Below are 23,393 nucleotides of genomic sequence, written 5' to 3' on the forward strand. Positions count from 1 at the left end.
TCCGAGCTGCCATGTCCGTGCCGTATGCACCCACGTCCATCCTTATAAATACCACTGTCACAATTCAGAGCAGTATCCACGGGGTTAAACTCGAGTGCCAGCTGTACAACACAGGCTGTACCCCTCTGTGTGCAGCGGGCTCAGCTCCTGAGCCTGCACCATGCATGCAGTATGCCCAGGGCCCGGGAATGGCCTTTGTTCACGCTGTGCTGGCCCTGGGCGTCACATAGAACTGTTACTTTTAGACTCTGTAGCACTATTATATCTGCACTATATGGCAGTACTATGTGTGCACTTTATGGTACTGTTTCCAGTATGGTGATATACTGACAATGTATTGCAGCACTATGGTGGGGTATATGGCCTCGATAGACCTCGTCCCCTCCATGTCGCGGGATCGTCTACATAGTAATTGATACTTTGATTCTCTTATGGTTCTATATGATTCTTGCTGATAATCGTTATTCTGTATCATATTCTGCAGGGGGATACAGTTTTACCTACAATGTGTGTGCCATGGCATGGTGGGCGCTGTGCCGCTGGCCACACATACGCCTTGGCTTTTGGCTAATGATGTATGTGTTTCATATAGAGAGAGCTGGTGTCAGAACTGTAAGTGACGGACGCTTGACTTTAAACCACTGGACCCTTATCTCACTCATCTGTCCTGGGACATCTAGGAGGACACCATGCATGTTAGATGGTCAGCTGCTATCTGCCGCTTCTGCCCACATTAATGTATATGAGGCCTCACAGTACAGATGTGTTTAGCTGTTTGCCACTTGTGACCACAGGGTTTCCTCCTTCTTGCTCAGCTCCCTAGATATAGAGACACTAGATGGTGGCCCGATTCTAACACATCGGGTATTCTAGAATATGTATGTATGTCCGTCGCACTTAGCACAGCCCACGCAGTATATAGCGGTGTGGGCACCATATCCCTGTTAAAAGAAAGAATTAAAATAAAAAATAGTTATATACTCGCCCTCCGTCATCCACCGAAGCTGTCCCGACGCGCGCGATGCCGTTCCCAGAGATGCATTGCGAAATTACCCACATGACTTGGCGGTCTTGTGAGACCGCAAAGTCATCTGGGTAGTTTTGCAATGCATCTCTGGGAACGGAATCTGGTGGCAGCATCGCGCCCATTGGTGGACGTCGGAAGGTGAGAATAGCACAATTTTTTAAATATTTTTTTGATTATTTTTAACATTATATCTTTTTACTATTGATGCTGCATTGGCAGCATGAATAGTAAAAAGTTGGTCCGGGTTGGGGCGACACACTGGCGCTGACTGCAGGTGAGTAGGGAGGGGCCAATTCGTGGCTGGACTAAGCCTGTCGCTGATTGGCCGCGACCAATCAGCGACGCGGGATTTCCATTACAGACAGACGGAAGTACCCCTTAGCCGATTATATAGATAGATGGGGCAGCCAGGATATCTGCAGTCTGGCTGCTTAGTGGAGTTCAGCTTAAGGCTGTATTCTATAATAGACGAAATCCGAGACATAATCCGACATCCTTGAGTTAGGCTTTCTATGTGGTGGCATAAAGTACGGGTACTGGGGAACTTCTTCTATGAAGTGAATGGATGTAAACATTTATTGACCCCCCCAGTGCTTGACGACCACCATAAAGATGGATCTACGTGGCAACATGTGTTGCACTACAGCCATTTTCAGACAAGCAACTTAACCAAAAACATTCGAGTTGTCTGCAACTTTTCTAGAGATTTGGATTTTTGATGTTTAAAAAATGGAGGATAAATGAAAAAAATAAATTGCAGAAAAGTCACTTGCAAGTTGTCCTTGGCAAGTGAACGTTGCGGACCCTGCGACCAGCGTAGGTAACTCTGAAGCGTTTAGGACTGTGTTGCTGTCATATTACCGTACTTTGCATGGAGTCACCATAGTGTACAGAATGACAATATGTCGCTATGTAGCCCTGAGGGATCTGTTATCTATCAGTAAGGTGTATGCATTAAAGTGGACCGGAAGTCACTTCTTGATTTAAGTTTAAGATTCGGAACACGGCTCTCATAGACTTGCATTAAGAAAGGAAGTAACGTTCAGCTGTGTGAGCCGGCAAGAAAGGACTGTGGTCACATAATGCTGGAAACGGCAAATATCATCAATTAGTAAATATTTTAGTGCACGCACTGGACACACATTACTTATAGATAACGTATAATGATCAAAAGAATAAAACAAACACACTGAAGTAGCACTTTAAAGGGAACCTGTCACCCCGTTTTTTGAGATATAAATACTGTTAAATAGGGCATGCGCTGTGTGTTACTATAGTGTATGTAGTGTACCCCGATTCCCCACCTATGCTGAGAAATAACTTACCAAAGTCGCCGTTTTCGCCTGTCAATCAGGCTGGTCGGGTGGGCGTGGTGACATCGCTGGTTCTTCCTCAGCTTTACGTTGGTGGCGTAGTGGTGTCCGCATGTCGCAGTGACTAATCCACTGTGGGCACGTGAACAAGCAGCGCGCGATCTGCGCTGTCATCCCTTTTGTCGGTGGGGGCGGCCATCTTCCTGGGGCCGCGCGTGCGCAGATCGAGTGCTCTGCTGCACGGGGCTTCAGGAAAATGGCCGCGGGATGCCGCGCGTGCGCATTAGAGATCGCGGCGGCCATTTTCCCAAAGCCGAGTTTGCATCTCGGCTTTGGGAAAATGGCCGCCGCGATCTCTAATGCGCACGCGCGGCATCCCGCGGCCATTTTCCTGAAGCCCCGTGCAGCAGAGCACTCGATCTGCGCACGCGCGGCCCCAGGAAGATGGCCGCCCCCACCGACAAAAGGGATGACAGCGCAGATCGCGCGCTTCTTGTTCACGTGCCCACAGTGGATTAGTCACTTCACCAGGCGCACACCACTACGCCACCAACGTAAAGCTGAGGAAGAACCAGCGCTGTGATCACGCCCTCCCGACCTGACCAGCCTGATTGACAGGCCAAAACGGCGACTTTGGTAAGTTATTTCTCAGCATAGGTGGGGAATCGGGGTACACTACATACACTATAGTAACACACAGCGCAGGCCCTATTTAACAGTATTTATATCTCAATCTCAAAAAACGGGGTGACAGGTTCTCTTTAAATATGTTGGAAGCCGCAATCACTTAATGGAATCTCCAACACCAGCATTGTTCGATTTAAAGGTCTGTCAGTATGATCAAATCTGCTAAGCGGTGTAGAAGATCGTGTAGATCAAAGAAAGTTGAATAAATTGATACCTTGATATCTGTGATCTAATGTCTTATTCCTGAGAAAAATCCATGTTTTTATTTATACTTAAAGGGAACCTGTCACCTCAATTTGGCGGCATATTTAAGTGAGTTTTTACTGGTCCGATGGGCGGCGTTTCCTCTTCATTTCTCCACCCTATCCATCCCTGTTGTCCGCAATATGTTAGTGATTTAGAGTTCGTGTGCGCCATAGTTGGTGCATGCGCAATGCAATCTTCGGTGGCGCACGCGCAGTATGCTTTGCCCAACTGCGGGCAAAGCTGAAAAGCATTACTGCGCATGCGCCCGCTCACTATGTCCCGGAAGTATTTTGCTGTGTTGCGGGACATAGTGCGCGGGCGCATGCGCAGTAATGCTTTTCGGCTTTGCCCGCAGTTGGGCAAAGCATACTGCGCGTGCGCCACCGAAGATTGCATTGCGCACACGCCAACTATGGCGGACAACAGGGACGGACGGGGTGGAGAAATGAAGAGGAAACGCCGCCCATCGAACCAGTAAAAACTCATTTAAATATCCCGCCAATTTGAGGTGACAGGTTCCCTTTGAGCTGGTAAGATCTACGGGCTGGACCTAGATCTCATTAAGAATCTGCCTTCAGAGATTATTTTAAACTAGCTGAAGAGCCCGGCGTTGCCTGGGCATAGTAAATATCTGTGGTTAGTTATAGCACTTCACGTCTCTTATTTTCCCATCATGCCTCTCATTTTCCCCCTCACTCCTCTTATTTTCCCCCTCACTCCTCTCATTCCCCCCTAACACTTGTCATTTCGACCCCACATCTGTCATTTTCTGATCACTCCACTATTTTCCCTCACTCCTCTCATTTTGCACTCACACCTTTTCATTTTCACCTCACACCTCTCATTTTCACCTCAGTATATACATGTTTGCCATCTCCCTTATATATAGTATACACCTGTATGTCATCTCCTGTATATAGTATATACCTGTATGTCATCTCCCCTGTATATAGTATATATCTGCTGTGTCATCTCCCCTGTATATAGTATATACCTGTATGTCATCTCCTTCTATATACGTGTGTCATCTCCCCTGTATGTCATCTTCTATATATAGCATATACCTGTATGTCATCTCCTCCTCTATATAGTATATACCTGCGTGTCATCTGTCCTGTATATAGTATATACCTGTGTGTCATCTCCTCCTGTATTAGACCTCGTTCACACGTTATTTGCTCAGTATTTTTACCTCAGTATTTGTAAGCTAAATTGGCAGCTTGATAAATCCCCAGGCAACAGGAAGCCCTCCCCCTGGCAGTATATATTAGCTCACACATACACATAATAGACAGGTCATGTGACTGACAGCTGGCGTATTTCCTATATGGTACATTTGTTGCTCTTGTAGTTTGTCTGCTTATTAATCAGATTTTTATTTTTGAAGGATAATACCAGACTTGTGTGTGTTTTAGGGCAAGTTTCGTTTGTCAAGTTGTGTGTGTTGAGTTGCGTGTGGCGACATGCATGTAGCGACTTTTGTGAGATGAGTTTTGTGTGGCAACATGCGTGTAGCAACTTTTTGTGTGTCGAGTTGCATGTGACAGATTAGTGTAGCAAGTTGTGTGCAGCAAGTTTTGCGCGTGGCGAGTTTTATGTGTGGTGCCTTTTGAGTATATGCAAGTTTTGTATGAGGCAACTTTTGCATGTGTTGCAACTTTTGTGCATGTGGCAATTTTTCCGCGAGTGCAAGTTTTGCATGTGGCGAGTTTTGCGCATGGCGAGTTTTGAGCGGCGACTTTTATGTGGCGAGGTTGGTGTATGTGTGGTGAAATATGTGCTGAGGGTGGTATATGTGTTCAAGCACGTGGTAGTTTGTGGCGCATTTTGTGTGTGTTCATATCCCCGTGTGTGGTGAGTATCCCATGTCGGGGGCCCACCTTAGCAACTGTACGGTATATACTCTTTGGCGCCATCGCTCTCATTCTTTAAGTCCCCCTTGTTTACATCTGGCAGCTGTCAATTTGCCTCCAACACTTTTCCTTTCACTTTTCCCCATTATGTAGATAGGGGCAAAATTGTTTGGTGAATTGGAACGCACGGGGTTAAAATTTCGCCTCACAACATAGCCTATGACGCTCTCGGGGTCCAGACGTGTGACTGTGCAAAATATTGTGGCGGTAGCTGTGACGGTGCAGATGCCAATCCCGGACACACACACACACACACACACACACACACACACACACACACACACACACACACACACACACACACACACACACACACACACACACACACACACACACACACACACACACACACACACCTTTATATATTAGATGAAAGGAGCATTACCAGTGTGAGACATGTAATGGCTGACAGTCTGCTCTCCTGATCTATATGTCTCACACTGGTATCATCCTATTTAGTTTAAAATAAGCTCTCAGGAAGATCTATGTCCGGCCCATAGGTTTTACCAGCTCATTTACATATTGATAGAAATGTGGATTACTTTGGAATAAGACACCGCATTGCAGATATCAAGGTATCGTTGATTCAACTTTCGGTGACCTTCATGCCCATAGTCGGCTTAGGTGGGTTTATCCTACTGACAGATTCCCTTTAAGACTTAGTAATATTAAGAACATGTTATATACCAGCGCTGGTATTATATATCACTGGACGAACACCTGCTATTGTAGTAAAATATCGCCATGGATAATGGGCAGTTCCGATAACTTTTCCAAAAACTACTACTTTATTGCAAAATGAAACATTAAGTTGCTGGACTGGAGGATTTTCCATTCTTCTAATGTCAGTTCATGGGGATCATCACTAGTCAGAAAAATGAAGGAATATAAATGTGTAAAGGCATCCTGGGCCCTTTTTTTTCAAGTTATTAAATTGCTGCTTCTCAGGATGGGAGGTTTTTTGTGTTGGTACTTTTGGTAGTGATATTATGGCCGAAAAAAAATAAAAAATGAACTGGAGTATAAGTTGGTATACATACAAAATATAGGAGCATGTTCACACTGGCCATTAAACGGACAGAAACAAAATTAACATATACCCTGCTTTAAGTAAATGTAATAACAACCCATATAAATAACATGGGGTACTTGGTAAACACCGTTTTTTTTAATTAAAAACAAAACAAAATCCTTCCCACCAGCGTCAAGGCGTACCTGAATCTGAATGGACCATACCAGTTTGGGTTCACCTTGATGCTAGTAGGATGCCTTCTATGGGCTTTTTTTTTTTTTTTTTTAAATCCAAAACTGTATAGCAATTACTCCATGTTATGTATTCAGTCATGGCCAAAAGTATGGACACCCCTGCAATTCTGCCAGATAATACTCATTTTCTTCCTGAAAATGATTGCAAACACAAATTTGGTATTATCTTCATTAAATTTGTCTTAAATGAAAAAACACAAAAAGAATTGTCCTAAAGCCAAATTATATATATATATATATATATATATATATATATATATATATATATATATATATATATATATATATATAATTTTTTTTTTTTTCCACAACAAACATAAAAAAGGGGGTGGACAAAAGTATTGGCACTGTTTGAAAAATCATGTGAAGCTTCTCTTATTTGTGTAATTAGCAGCACCTGTAACTTACCTGTGGCACCTAACAGGTGTTGGCAATAACTAAATCACACTTGCAGCCAATTGACATGGATTAAAGATGACTCAACCTCTGTCCTGTGTCCTTGTGTGTACCACATTGAGTATGGAGAAAAGAAAGAAGACCAAAGAACTGTCTGAGGACTTGAGAAACCAAATTGTGAGGAAGCATGAGCAATCTCAAGGCTACAAGTCCATCTCCAAAGACCTGAATGTTCCTGTGTCTACCGTGCGCAGTGTCATCAAGAAGTTTAAAGCCCATGGCACTGTGGCTAACCTCCCTAGATGTGGACGGAAAAGAAAAATTGACAAGAGATTCAACGCAAGATTGTGCGGATGTTGGATAAAGAACCTCGACTAACATCCAAACAAGTTCAAGCTGCCCTGCAGTCCGAGGGTACAACAGGGTCAACCCGTACTATCCATCGGCATCTGAATGAAAAGGGACTGTATGGTAGGAGACCCAGGAAGACCCCACTTCTTACCCCGAGACATAAAAAAGCCAGGCTGGAGTTTGCCACAACTTACCTGAAAAAGCCTAAAACATTTTGGAAGAATGTTCTCTGGTCAGATGAGACAAAAGTAGAGCTTTTTGGGCAAAGGCATCAACATAGAGTTTACAGGAGAAAAAAAGAGGCATTCAAAGAAAAGAACACGGTCCCTACAGTCAAACATGGCGGAGGTTCCCTGATGTTTTGGGGTTGCTTTGCTGCCTCTGGCACTGGACTGCTTGACCGTGTGCATGGCATTATGAAGTCTGAAGACTACCAGCAAATTTTGCAGCATAATGTAGGGCCCAGTGCGAGAAAGCTGGGTCTCCCTCAGAGGTCATGGGTCTTCCAGCAGGACAATGACCCAAAACACACTTCAAAAAGCACTAGAAAATGGTTTGAGAGAATGCACTGGAGACTTCTAAGGTGGCCAGCAATGAGTCCAGACCTAAATCCCATAGAACACCTGTGGAGAGATCTAAAAATGGCAGTTTGGAGAAGGCACCCTTCAAATATCGGGGACCTGGAGCAGTTTGCCAAAGAAGAATGGTCTAAAATTCCAGCAGAGCATTGTAAGAAACTCATTGATGGTTACCGGAAGCGGTTGGTCGCAGTTATTTTGGCTAAAGGTTGTGCAACCAAGTATTAGGCTGAGGGTGCCAATACTTTTGTCTGGCCCATTTTTGAAGTTTTGTGTGAAATGATCATTGTTTTGCTTTTTGCTTCATTCTCTTTTGTGTTTTTTTTCATTTAAGACAAATTAAATGAAGATAATAATACCAAAGAATTTGTGTTTGCAATCATTTTCAGGAAGAAAATAAATAATAGTAAAAAGACATTGGGACATTCTTAAAGAAGATAAAATTATAGGGGGCAAACTTCCTGAGCACCCTCTGTTTATCTACAGAAAGGCTAACAATCTGGGAAACACAATAGCTCCTACGGTTCCACACGTCCATGGTGCAAACATCTCGGCTTTGGGAAAATGGCCGCCGCGATCTCTAATGCGCACGCGCGGCATCCCGCGGCCATTTTCCTGAAGCCCCGTGCAGCAGAGCACTCGATCTGCGCACGCGCGGCCCCAGGAAGATGGCCGCCCCCACCGACAAAAGGGATGACAGCGCAGATCGCGCGCTTCTTGTTCACGTGCCCACAGTGGATTAGTCACTTCACCAGGCGCACACCACTACGCCACCAACGTAAAGCTGAGGAAGAACCAGCGCTGTGATCACGCCCTCCCGACCTGACCAGCCTGATTGACAGGCCAAAACGGCGACTTTGGTAAGTTATTTCTCAGCATAGGTGGGGAATCGGGGTACACTACATACACTATAGTAACACACAGCGCAGGCCCTATTTAACAGTATTTATATCTCAATCTCAAAAAACGGGGTGACAGGTTCTCTTTAAATATGTTGGAAGCCGCAATCACTTAATGGAATCTCCAACACCAGCATTGTTCGATTTAAAGGTCTGTCAGTATGATCAAATCTGCTAAGCGGTGTAGAAGATCGTGTAGATCAAAGAAAGTTGAATAAATTGATACCTTGATATCTGTGATCTAATGTCTTATTCCTGAGAAAAATCCATGTTTTTATTTATACTTAAAGGGAACCTGTCACCTCAATTTGGCGGCATATTTAAGTGAGTTTTTACTGGTCCGATGGGCGGCGTTTCCTCTTCATTTCTCCACCCTATCCATCCCTGTTGTCCGCAATATGTTAGTGATTTAGAGTTCGTGTGCGCCATAGTTGGTGCATGCGCAATGCAATCTTCGGTGGCGCACGCGCAGTATGCTTTGCCCAACTGCGGGCAAAGCTGAAAAGCATTACTGCGCATGCGCCCGCTCACTATGTCCCGGAAGTATTTTGCTGTGTTGCGGGACATAGTGCGCGGGCGCATGCGCAGTAATGCTTTTCGGCTTTGCCCGCAGTTGGGCAAAGCATACTGCGCGTGCGCCACCGAAGATTGCATTGCGCACACGCCAACTATGGCGGACAACAGGGACGGACGGGGTGGAGAAATGAAGAGGAAACGCCGCCCATCGAACCAGTAAAAACTCATTTAAATATCCCGCCAATTTGAGGTGACAGGTTCCCTTTGAGCTGGTAAGATCTACGGGCTGGACCTAGATCTCATTAAGAATCTGCCTTCAGAGATTATTTTAAACTAGCTGAAGAGCCCGGCGTTGCCTGGGCATAGTAAATATCTGTGGTTAGTTATAGCACTTCACGTCTCTTATTTTCCCATCATGCCTCTCATTTTCCCCCTCACTCCTCTTATTTTCCCCCTCACTCCTCTCATTCCCCCCTAACACTTGTCATTTCGACCCCACATCTGTCATTTTCTGATCACTCCACTATTTTCCCTCACTCCTCTCATTTTGCACTCACACCTTTTCATTTTCACCTCACACCTCTCATTTTCACCTCAGTATATACATGTTTGCCATCTCCCTTATATATAGTATACACCTGTATGTCATCTCCTGTATATAGTATATACCTGTATGTCATCTCCCCTGTATATAGTATATATCTGCTGTGTCATCTCCCCTGTATATAGTATATACCTGTATGTCATCTCCTTCTATATACGTGTGTCATCTCCCCTGTATGTCATCTTCTATATATAGCATATACCTGTATGTCATCTCCTCCTCTATATAGTATATACCTGCGTGTCATCTGTCCTGTATATAGTATATACCTGTGTGTCATCTCCTCCTGTATTAGACCTCGTTCACACGTTATTTGCTCAGTATTTTTACCTCAGTATTTGTAAGCTAAATTGGCAGCTTGATAAATCCCCAGGCAACAGGAAGCCCTCCCCCTGGCAGTATATATTAGCTCACACATACACATAATAGACAGGTCATGTGACTGACAGCTGGCGTATTTCCTATATGGTACATTTGTTGCTCTTGTAGTTTGTCTGCTTATTAATCAGATTTTTATTTTTGAAGGATAATACCAGACTTGTGTGTGTTTTAGGGCAAGTTTCGTTTGTCAAGTTGTGTGTGTTGAGTTGCGTGTGGCGACATGCATGTAGCGACTTTTGTGAGATGAGTTTTGTGTGGCAACATGCGTGTAGCAACTTTTTGTGTGTCGAGTTGCATGTGACAGATTAGTGTAGCAAGTTGTGTGCAGCAAGTTTTGCGCGTGGCGAGTTTTATGTGTGGTGCCTTTTGAGTATATGCAAGTTTTGTATGAGGCAACTTTTGCATGTGTTGCAACTTTTGTGCATGTGGCAATTTTTCCGCGAGTGCAAGTTTTGCATGTGGCGAGTTTTGCGCATGGCGAGTTTTGAGCGGCGACTTTTATGTGGCGAGGTTGGTGTATGTGTGGTGAAATATGTGCTGAGGGTGGTATATGTGTTCAAGCACGTGGTAGTTTGTGGCGCATTTTGTGTGTGTTCATATCCCCGTGTGTGGTGAGTATCCCATGTCGGGGGCCCACCTTAGCAACTGTACGGTATATACTCTTTGGCGCCATCGCTCTCATTCTTTAAGTCCCCCTTGTTTACATCTGGCAGCTGTCAATTTGCCTCCAACACTTTTCCTTTCACTTTTCCCCATTATGTAGATAGGGGCAAAATTGTTTGGTGAATTGGAACGCACGGGGTTAAAATTTCGCCTCACAACATAGCCTATGACGCTCTCGGGGTCCAGACGTGTGACTGTGCAAAATATTGTGGCGGTAGCTGTGACGGTGCAGATGCCAATCCCGGACACACACACACACACACACACACACACACACACACACACACACACACACACACACACACACACACACACACACACACACACACACACACACACACACACACACACACACACCTTTATATATTAGATGAAAGGAGCATTACCAGTGTGAGACATGTAATGGCTGACAGTCTGCTCTCCTGATCTATATGTCTCACACTGGTATCATCCTATTTAGTTTAAAATAAGCTCTCAGGAAGATCTATGTCCGGCCCATAGGTTTTACCAGCTCATTTACATATTGATAGAAATGTGGATTACTTTGGAATAAGACACCGCATTGCAGATATCAAGGTATCGTTGATTCAACTTTCGGTGACCTTCATGCCCATAGTCGGCTTAGGTGGGTTTATCCTACTGACAGATTCCCTTTAAGACTTAGTAATATTAAGAACATGTTATATACCAGCGCTGGTATTATATATCACTGGACGAACACCTGCTATTGTAGTAAAATATCGCCATGGATAATGGGCAGTTCCGATAACTTTTCCAAAAACTACTACTTTATTGCAAAATGAAACATTAAGTTGCTGGACTGGAGGATTTTCCATTCTTCTAATGTCAGTTCATGGGGATCATCACTAGTCAGAAAAATGAAGGAATATAAATGTGTAAAGGCATCCTGGGCCCTTTTTTTTCAAGTTATTAAATTGCTGCTTCTCAGGATGGGAGGTTTTTTGTGTTGGTACTTTTGGTAGTGATATTATGGCCGAAAAAAAATAAAAAATGAACTGGAGTATAAGTTGGTATACATACAAAATATAGGAGCATGTTCACACTGGCCATTAAACGGACAGAAACAAAATTAACATATACCCTGCTTTAAGTAAATGTAATAACAACCCATATAAATAACATGGGGTACTTGGTAAACACCGTTTTTTTTAATTAAAAACAAAACAAAATCCTTCCCACCAGCGTCAAGGCGTACCTGAATCTGAATGGACCATACCAGTTTGGGTTCACCTTGATGCTAGTAGGATGCCTTCTATGGGCTTTTTTTTTTTTTTTTTTAAATCCAAAACTGTATAGCAATTACTCCATGTTATGTATTCAGTCATGGCCAAAAGTATGGACACCCCTGCAATTCTGCCAGATAATACTCATTTTCTTCCTGAAAATGATTGCAAACACAAATTTGGTATTATCTTCATTAAATTTGTCTTAAATGAAAAAACACAAAAAGAATTGTCCTAAAGCCAAATTATATATATATATATATATATATATATATATATATATATATATATATATATATATATATATATATATATATAATTTTTTTTTTTTTCCACAACAAACATAAAAAAGGGGGTGGACAAAAGTATTGGCACTGTTTGAAAAATCATGTGAAGCTTCTCTTATTTGTGTAATTAGCAGCACCTGTAACTTACCTGTGGCACCTAACAGGTGTTGGCAATAACTAAATCACACTTGCAGCCAATTGACATGGATTAAAGATGACTCAACCTCTGTCCTGTGTCCTTGTGTGTACCACATTGAGTATGGAGAAAAGAAAGAAGACCAAAGAACTGTCTGAGGACTTGAGAAACCAAATTGTGAGGAAGCATGAGCAATCTCAAGGCTACAAGTCCATCTCCAAAGACCTGAATGTTCCTGTGTCTACCGTGCGCAGTGTCATCAAGAAGTTTAAAGCCCATGGCACTGTGGCTAACCTCCCTAGATGTGGACGGAAAAGAAAAATTGACAAGAGATTCAACGCAAGATTGTGCGGATGTTGGATAAAGAACCTCGACTAACATCCAAACAAGTTCAAGCTGCCCTGCAGTCCGAGGGTACAACAGGGTCAACCCGTACTATCCATCGGCATCTGAATGAAAAGGGACTGTATGGTAGGAGACCCAGGAAGACCCCACTTCTTACCCCGAGACATAAAAAAGCCAGGCTGGAGTTTGCCACAACTTACCTGAAAAAGCCTAAAACATTTTGGAAGAATGTTCTCTGGTCAGATGAGACAAAAGTAGAGCTTTTTGGGCAAAGGCATCAACATAGAGTTTACAGGAGAAAAAAAGAGGCATTCAAAGAAAAGAACACGGTCCCTACAGTCAAACATGGCGGAGGTTCCCTGATGTTTTGGGGTTGCTTTGCTGCCTCTGGCACTGGACTGCTTGACCGTGTGCATGGCATTATGAAGTCTGAAGACTACCAGCAAATTTTGCAGCATAATGTAGGGCCCAGTGCGAGAAAGCTGGGTCTCCCTCAGAGGTCATGGGTCTTCCAGCAGGACAATGACCCAAAACACACTTCAAAAAGCACTAGAAAATGGTTTGAGAGAATGCACTGGAGACTTCTAAGGTGGCCAGCAATGAGTCCAGACCTAAATCCCATAGAACACCTGTGGAGAGATCTAAAAATGGCAGTTTGGAGAAGGCACCCTTCAAATATCGGGGACCTGGAGCAGTTTGCCAAAGAAGAATGGTCTAAAATTCCAGCAGAGCATTGTAAGAAACTCATTGATGGTTACCGGAAGCGGTTGGTCGCAGTTATTTTGGCTAAAGGTTGTGCAACCAAGTATTAGGCTGAGGGTGCCAATACTTTTGTCTGGCCCATTTTTGAAGTTTTGTGTGAAATGATCATTGTTTTGCTTTTTGCTTCATTCTCTTTTGTGTTTTTTTTCATTTAAGACAAATTAAATGAAGATAATAATACCAAAGAATTTGTGTTTGCAATCATTTTCAGGAAGAAAATAAATAATAGTAAAAAGACATTGGGACATTCTTAAAGAAGATAAAATTATAGGGGGCAAACTTCCTGAGCACCCTCTGTTTATCTACAGAAAGGCTAACAATCTGGGAAACACAATAGCTCCTACGGTTCCACACGTCCATGGTGCAAACAAATACCCTTACATGTCCAGAGGTCATGGGTTCTATCCCTGCATGAAGTGTAAAGTGTGTAAATTATTAAAATCAAAAAAACAACTCTCACTTACTAACGGAAGCACGGAGTGGCGAATAAAAGATTTTATATCTTGCAATACGACAGGGGTTATTTACTCTATTAAATGCCCCTGCAACAAATTATATATAGGTCGAACTAAACGACCATTGCAAATAAGGATCAATGAACATTTGAGAAACATTAATAAAAAATTTCAAGGCCACCCGCTGTCAAAACATTTTTTCACTCATCATAATGGCGCAAGTGTGGATATTCTAATCACAGGCCTTAAAGTTGTTAATAAAAGCTGGCGGAGAGGAAATTATATTCAGCAGATATCCAGGGAGGAAACAAAAATGATATTTCAACTGGACACGCTAGCACCGAAGGGCTTGAATAGTGAGATTGAGCTTTTCGCCTTTAATATATGATGTGGACACGTGACTAATGCGGGCTATATAGGTGGAGAACATCCAGAATGGACCATCCCTGATGAAGGAATACGTCCTATTCCGAAACTAGTAGGAAATTGGTCCACCGTGCTATCTGTAGCAAGTCACGTGAGCAATCACATGACCATGACGTCACGCAAGGTCCTGCAGAGAACCGAGAGCTGCACAACAGCGCTTAGTCGCTACTAGCAGTGAGCGAGCATAGGGCTGTTTGTCGCCGGCCGGGGCACTGCCTGGAGCCCGCTCACGTGAAAGCAAAAGAGGAAAAAAAACTCCACCGAAGCCGCATTTTTCCACATTTGGACTTTTACAAAGACCGACTAAAGGTAACTGTGGATATTATCGACTATACCGCACTAGGTAAAAAATCAATTTATTATCTCGCTTAGAATTTCCTTATGGTAATGTTGTGCTCCACGGTGGAGCTATTTTAAAACACAGCACAAACTTATTATTTTTAATAGTTTTTTATTGTCATATAAAAGGTGCAAATATTTATTGTTTTTTGGAGATATTTAGTGGTCACTAAACTGGAGAACCCAGCGCGGATTATTTATATATATATATATATATATATATATATATATATATATATATATATATATATACTAGCTATTGAACCCGTTCTACGCCCGGGTGGCGAGCATTTATATTGGTATATGGTCTCCATCCTGGTATGTGCTGCTCCATCCTGTGCCCCCATCCTGTCATGTGCTGCTCCCATCCTGCGCCCCCGTTCTGTCATGTGCTGCTCCCATCCTGCGCCTCCATTCTGTCATTTGCAGCTCCCATCCTGTCATTTGCTGCTCCCATCCTGCGTCCCCGTTCTGTCATGTGCTGCTGCCATCCTGCGCCCGTTCTGTCATGTGCTGCTGCCATCCTGCGCCCGTTCTGACATGTGCTGCGGCCATCCTGCGCCCGTTCTGTCATGTGCTGCGGCCATCCTGCGCCCGTTCTGTCATGTGCTGCTGCCATCCTGCGCCCGTTCTGTCATGTGCTGCTGCCATCCTGCGCCCGTTCTGTCATGTGCTGCTGCCATCCTGCGCCTGTTCTGTCATGTGCTGCTGCCATCCTGCGCCCGTTCTGTCATGTGCTGCTGCCATCCTGCGCCCGTTCTGTCATGTGCTGCTGCCATCCTGCGCCCGTTCTGTCATGTGCTGCGGCCATCCTGCGCCCGTTCTGTCATGTGCTGCGGCCATCCTGCGCCCGTTCTGTCATGTGCTGCTGCCATCCTGCGCCACCATTGTATTATATGCCCCCCGCTCCAGTGTGTATGCCCCCGAATGCTGCTGCCATATAAAAAAAAAAAAAAAAAAAAAAAAAAAAAAAAAAATACCATACTCACCTATCGTCCGGCTCCACTGCAGGTATGTCTTCAAGAAAATGGCGCCGGAAAGCGGGGACTGCGCAGGCGCCGATTCCGGCAGCAGGAATCGGCGCCTGCGCAGTCCGCGCTTTCCGGCGCCATTTTCTTGAAGACACACCTGCAGTGGAGCCGGAGTGTGTCTTCAAGAAAATGGCGCCGGAAAGCGCGGACTACGCAGGCGCCGATTCCGGCAGCAGGAATCGGCGTCTGCGCCCTCCGGAGCCGGGAGCAGAGGAGCCGGGAGACGGAGCCGCAAGCAGCGCTGGAACCGGGTAAGGTGAGTATACTTACCCTCCCTCCTGGCGGTCCCTGACTCTCCGGTGGAGATCGCGGTATGCGTTCAGTGCTTACGCATACCGCGATCTCCTGGGAGCATCGCTCTGTGAGGCCCAGACTGCGCCTGCGCTTGTGCAGTCTATAGAGGCTTCGGACAGAGTGACGCTCCCAGCGTTATATTATAGATATAATCAGAAAATAAATATTATCTGACAATTGCAGGGGTGTCAATACTTTTGGCCATGACTGTATGTGCTGTGTGTGTGTGTATGTATGTATGTATGTATGTATGTATGTACCGGCAGCTACAGCCACAAAATTCAGCAGTGTCACACGTCTGGACCCCGAGAGCGTCATAGGCTATGTTGGGATGTGAAATTTTAACCCTGTGCGTTCCAATTCACCAAACAATTTTGCCCCTATCTACATAATGGGGAAAAGTGAAGGGAAAAGTGTTGGAGGCAAATTGACAGCTGCCAGATGTGAACAAGGGAGACATAAAGAGTGAGAGCGATGGCGCCAATGAGTATATACCGTACAATTGCTAAGGTGGGGCCCTGATACCACACACGGGGATATGAACACACACACAAAATGCACCACACACTACCACGTGCTTGAACACATATACCACCCTCAGCACACATTTCACCACACATACACCAACCTCGCCACATAAGTCAAAACACAAAAGTCGCCACTCAAAACTCGCCATGAGCATAAGTCGCCACATGCAAAACTAGGCTCACGCAAAACTTGCACACGCAGAAATATTGCCACATGCACAAAAGTTCCAACACATGCAAAAGTTGCCTCATACAAAACTTGCACCTACTCAAAACGCACCATACATAAATCTCGCCATGCACAAAACTTGCTGCACACAACTTGCTACACTAACCTGTCACATGCAACTCGACACACAAAAAGTTGCTACACATCTCACAAAAGTCGCTACATGCATGTCGCCACACGCAACTCAACACACACAACTTGACACATGAAACTCTCCCTAAAACATACACAAGTCTGGTATTATCCTTCAAAAATAAAAATCTGATTAATAAGCAGACAAACTACAAGAGCAACAAATGTACCATATAGGAAATCTGGCAGCTGTCAGTCACATGACCTGTCTATTATGTGTATGTGTGAGCTAATATATACTGCCAGGGGGGAGGGCTTCCTGTTGGCTGGGGATTTCAGGCTGCTAATAGTAACCAATCACAGCTTAGCTTCTATTTTGCTACAGTTAATTAATCTGAGTTCTGATTGGTTAATATAGGCAACAAAGGACATTCTCAGTATAAGGCCGGGATCACACTACAGCGAGATACGGCCGAGTCTTGCAGGTTAAAAACAAGCTTTGGCACCGGCACTCCATGTATTGCTATGCGGCCGCACGCTCCGCTCCGGAGTGCCAGAGCTTGGTTTTAACCTGTGAGACTCGGCCGTATCTCGCTGTGTGTGATCCCGGCCTAACAAAGCTTATGTGAGGTAATAGCATGTCAGTTGGGGTGTGTTGGTGGAAAGGCTGATGTCAGTCACATTACCTCTATGTGAGAGGATATAGAAACTGACAGTTACATACTATTTTTACCAGAATAATGCCTCATAAGAAAAGGAATTCCATGGCAAGAATGTCATCTGATTCGAAAAGAAAAGCTGCATTAGGGGCCAATGAAAAATGTGAAGACCGAGAAACAAGGCTGACACACATGAGAACAGCAGCTGCTTCCTCAAGAGCCAATTAACTTTCTGAGGAGAGGGAAGCGAGGCTTGCAGACATGAAAACATGAGCTGCTTCCTCAAGAGCCAGTGAACTTTCTGAGGAGATTTATGTGGCCTGTTCAAGAGTTGGAACAGCCAAAAATCTGTTCATCTTTGCACCTGAAGGAAAAACTAAGAATGTCGTTTATCAAAAGGCTCTCGAATAAGTAGTAGAAGATTACTTCACATTACTTGGCCAATTTAGTTAAATCTGTGTGGAATATCTCTGGTGTTGAAATATATGTTGTGAAATGCTTCTATTAGCTTACTTTTTGCCTTTTAATAATTACATTTCTATCTATTTTGTGTTTTTTTTTTTTTTTTTTTTGTTTTTTTTTGTGCAGAATAAATTTTTAACACTCTATTTTGCTATCAGCAGTTATTAACAGTGTGTGTGTGTGTGTATATATATATATATATATATATATATATATATATATATACACATACATACATACATACATACATACATACATACATACATACATACATACATACATAGGGGCAAAAAAGTATTTAGTCAGTCAGCAATTTCCACCACTTAAAAAGATGAGAGGCGTCTGTAATTTACATCATAGGTAGACCTCAACTATGGGAGACAAACGGAGAAAAAAAAATCCAGAAAATCATTGTCTGTTTTTTTTTAACATATTTTTTTTGCATATTATGGTGGAAAATAAGTATTTGGTCAGAAACAAAAAATCAAGATTTCTAGCTCTCACAGACCTGTAACTTCTTCTTTAAGAGTCTCCTCTTTCCTCCACTCATTACCTGTAGTAATGGCACCTGTTTAAACTTGTTATCAGTATAAAAAGACACATGTGCACACCCTCAAACAGTCTGACTCCAAACTCCACTATGGTGAAGACCAAAGAGCTGTCAAAGGACACCAGAAACAAAATTGGAGCCCTGCACCAGGCTGGGAAGACTGAATCTGCAATAGCCAACCAGCTTGGAGTGAAGAAATCAACAGTGGGAGCAATAATTAGAAAATGGAAGACATACAAGACCACTGATAATCTCCCTCGATCTGGGGCTCCACGCAAAATCCCACCCCGTGGGGTCAGAATGATCACAAGAACGGTGAGCAAAAATCCCAGAACCACGCGGGGGGACCTAGTGAATGAACTACAGAGAGCTGGGACCAATGTAACAAGGCCTACCATAAGTAACACACTACGCCAACATGGACTCAGATCCTGCAGTGCCAGACGTGTCCCACTGCTTAAGCCAGTACATGTCCGGGCCCGTCTGAAGTTTGCTAGAGAGCATTTGGATGATCCAGAGGAGTTTTGGGAGAATGTCCTATGGTCTGATGAAACCAAACTGGAACTGTTTGGTAGAAACACAACTTGTCGTGTTTGGAGGAAAAAGAATACTGAGTTGCATCCATCAAACACCATACCTACTGTAAAGCATGGTGGTGGAAACATCATGCTTTGGGGCTGTTTCTCTGCAAAGGGGCCAGGACGACTGATCCGGGTACATGAAAGAATGAATGGGGCCATGTATCGTGAGATTTTGAGTGCAAACCTCCTTCCATCAGCAAGGGCATTGAAGATGAAACGTGGCTGGGTCTTTCAACATGACAATGATCCAAAGCACACCGCCAGGGCAACGAAGGAGTGGCTTCGTAAGAAGCATTTCAAGGTCCTGGAGTGGCCTAGCCAGTCTCCAGATCTCAACCCTATAGAAAACCTTTGGAGGGAGTTGAAAGTCCGTGTTGCCAAGCGAAAAGCCAAAAACATCACTGCTCTAGAGGAGATCTGCATGGAGGAATGGGCCAACATACCAACAACAGTGTGTGGCAACCTTGTGAAGACTTACAGAAAACGTTTGACCTCTGTCATTGCCAACAAAGGATATATTACAAAGTATTGAGATGAAATTTTGTGTCTGACCAAATACTTATTTTCCACCATAATATGCAAATAAAATGTTAAAAAAACAGACAATGTGATTTTCTGGATTTTTTTTTTTCTCAGTTTGTCTGCCATAGTTGAGGTCTACCTATGATGTAAATTACAGACGCCTCTCATCTTTTTAAGTGGTGGAACTTGCACTATTGCTGACTGACTAAATACTTTTTTGCCCCACTGTATGTATATATATATATATATATATATATATATATATATAATCTCTATGGCACTAGCTATATTTAGGTAGATTCTCCAATGTATTATATCCCAGGAGAATATTGTTCTTCCAGTGACTAGTTCTCTTTAGATACGTCTTCTATTCCTCTTTTCCAGATGCTTTAGCAATGATGATGATATGGACATTACAGGGAAGACTATTATTGTGTGTCTACCCGTGGGGACACTGGTGCGATTGTATAGTCAGTACTTTGTAGTGTCTAATCTGCTGTATATTCCCTGTTGCCAAGATGTAATTGCTCATGCTTTAATCTGCCCTTTTCCCCTTGAGGCGTTAAGCGGTTTTTACTGTATTCTGCCCATGATTTCCCTATATCTGGCATTGATTTAATGGCATGTCTGTCCATAGCTGTCACTATAGATAACATGACATTGCTGGGAGGTCTGTGGGCAAAGAAGCTTGGAAAAGCCATCAGTAAACTCCACAGGTAGTGTCTTCATCCATGTGGGCCTTTGTGCCTTGTGGGAGGGAGATTAAGGGATTACCCATGCTAATCTGGTTGAGGGTTCCCATACTGTCAGAGATGACAGATGAGATAAAGGATTTTCCATTTATACAACAGGCCCCTTATGAGTAACTTAGGTTCCACGTGTCGGCAAAAGGAGGGACAAATATATCCGAGGTGGAGATCTACACAGTTGTTACCGAACAGTCTTCCTTGTCAATTCCAATGATTCTTTATACTATTAACTTGTAATTTTCTTCTACTAATTTTAAAACTACCGTAATGCTTTCCCTTTTTTTTTCTTTTTCTTTTTTAATATTGTTATTATACTTTAGTTGGCCAATACACTTAAAATAAAGTGACATCTAAATCTGTCAGTTAAGTGTTCCCCATTATAGTGAGCAGTAGGTGTGAGGTGCCGGTACTGGGCATTATAGGCCATGTGTGGCCTGCCAGGCTACCATTACAGATCACCTTAAAAGCCCTGTACGCACTCGAAGGGTTTGGTTGTAAATAATCAGACAAGCTTTTTTTTTTTATTTTTTTTTCCCTTATTTAATTTGTTTTGATGAAGGAGTAATTGTACTAAAGATGATTTTTTTTTTTTTTTCAGCTTTCTTCCTTACGAGAATGTTCAAACAATTGAAATTTTACACCACAATTTCTTTATTTTTTTTTTTTAAATGGGAAATATAAAATTTTGAAGCAGGCTATCTTTCACTAGTGTGCAGAGTCCAATTTTCATCCATTTTTGGTCCTGTATCTGTTTTTGCCATCATGGCGGCAACCATTTCTCTGACCCATTCACTTGACTAGGTGAGCTTGATGCATTGATATCCATTTTTTTTTTTTTTTTCCTTTTTGAGGCCAATCTGCATGACCAAATAGCTATTTCTATTATAATTATTATTATGCTTTGCTTATGTAGTGCTGTCATATTCTTCAGCGCTTTAGGCCGGTTTCACACGTCAGTGGCTCCGGTACGTGAGGTGACAGTTTCCTCACGTACCGGAGCCACTGACACACGTAGACACATTGAAATCAATGCATCTGTGCAGATGTCATTGATTTTTTGCGGACCGTGTCTCCGTGTGCCAAACACGGAGACATGTCAGTGTTCGTGGGAGCGCACGGATTACACGGACCCATTAAAGTCAATGGGTCCATGTAAAACACGTACCGCACACAGATGTTGTCCGTGTGCCGTGCAGGAAACAGCGCTTCTGTAAGCTCTGTCCCCCCCCACGTGGTGCTGAAGCGGCCATTCATATCTTATTTCCAGCAGTTTAAATTTCTTTTCTCGTGTTTAAAATAAAGATCCCTGTCGCCACCCCCCTCCCACCTCCTGTGCGCCCGCCCGCTGTTACTAAAATACTCACCCAGCTCCCTCGCAGCGTCCTGTCCTCGCCGCACCTTCTCCTGTATGAGCGGTCACGTGGGGCCGCCGATTACAGTCATGAATATGCGGCTCCACCTCCCATAGGGGTGGAGCCGCATATTCATTACTGTAAATGAGCGGCCCCACGTGACCGCTCATACAGTAGAAGGTGCGGCCAGGACAGGAAGCAGCGACAGCCAACGACGGAGCTGGGTGAATATTTTAAGAACAGTGGGCGGGCGCACAGGGCGTGGGAGGGGGGGTGGGGACATGGATATTTATTTTAAACACTAGAAACAAAAAAAAAAAAAAGGAATATTCATATCTTCTCTACAGCAAACGCTGCTGCAGAGAAGATATCAATGGCGGCTTCAGCACCAGATGCAGGGGACAGCTCTAAACTTTAGCGCTGTCTCCTGCACAGTGCGTGTGGTACCCAGTGGCACTGATGTGCCACAGAAACGCACGGACACGGATAATTCCGATACCGATTTTTCCGGTACCGGAATTATCTGGACGTGTGGGACTGCCCTAACAGACATTATCATCGCTGTTCCTCTATGTGCTGTAGCCATAAAAAAACAGTGATGGCGCACACATGCCAAAAATGGAGTAAAAAAAGAAGTGATAAAAATGCCATGATAAACATCAGGCTCTCTACACAAAAAGAAGCAAACACCTTCACCTCCAACTGAAAAATAAAAACATCTCAGAAAATGACACTACATACAATTATATACTTTTTTTTTTTTTTTTTTTTAATCCACTCCAAAGAAAATCGACATAACTTTTGTGTGGAAATTGGCAATGAACCCATTTTGACTAAATAATCCTGCTGTCAGGTCATGTTTGCCATACAATAAAAAGTGAGGATCCCCCAAAAAGAGAAAAAAAAAAACAAGGTCAGAACTTTAATTTGTTTTGTTCTTTCTTGCTCTTTTCAATGCACTGATGACTTTGTGCCACTCATTCAGGCAGTGCCATGATATTTGCTAGTTAGTAGTTACTTTGCGCTTGTTTCTGTCTACATGGAAAGCTTCTTCTTCCTGTTCGGATCTTTGTGGTCGTGTTGTAGATTGGGGCTATTAACCAACTTGTTTCCTGTCTTTAGGGTGGCTCTCATCTTCTTACTTTCTTTTGTTCCTCCTGTGCTTCAGGGTATGTGCACACGTCAAGATTTCTTGCAGAAATTTTCCTGACAAAAACCGGACATTTCTGCCAGAAATCCGCATGCGTTTTTTGATGCGTTTTTTTGTGCGTTTTTTTCCAAATGCATAGAATAGTGGGAAACGCAGAAAATCCACAAAATTAATGAACATGCTGCTTTTTTTTTTTTTTTTACCGCAATGCTTTTTTTTTCGCGGAAAAAAACGCATCATGTGCACAAAACATGCAGAATGCATTCTAAATGATAGGATGCATAATGTATGCGTTTTTAATGAGGTTTTTATCGCGAAAAAACCTGAGCGTGTGCTCATACCCTTAAGGTACCGTCCCACTAAGCGACGCTGCAGCGATAC

General features: G+C 43.4%; 1 protein-coding gene across 1 annotated transcript in view; it reads left to right on the top strand.

Annotated features, from left to right (window-relative positions):
• UNC119 (unc-119 lipid binding chaperone) overlaps window positions 1-23,393 on the top strand; it is a 74,369-nt gene that overhangs the window by 980 nt on the left and 49,996 nt on the right. The window lies entirely within an intron of this gene.

Source organism: Ranitomeya imitator, chromosome 3 (assembly GCF_032444005.1).
Source record: "Ranitomeya imitator isolate aRanImi1 chromosome 3, aRanImi1.pri, whole genome shotgun sequence".
NCBI lineage: Eukaryota > Metazoa > Chordata > Amphibia > Anura > Dendrobatidae > Ranitomeya > Ranitomeya imitator.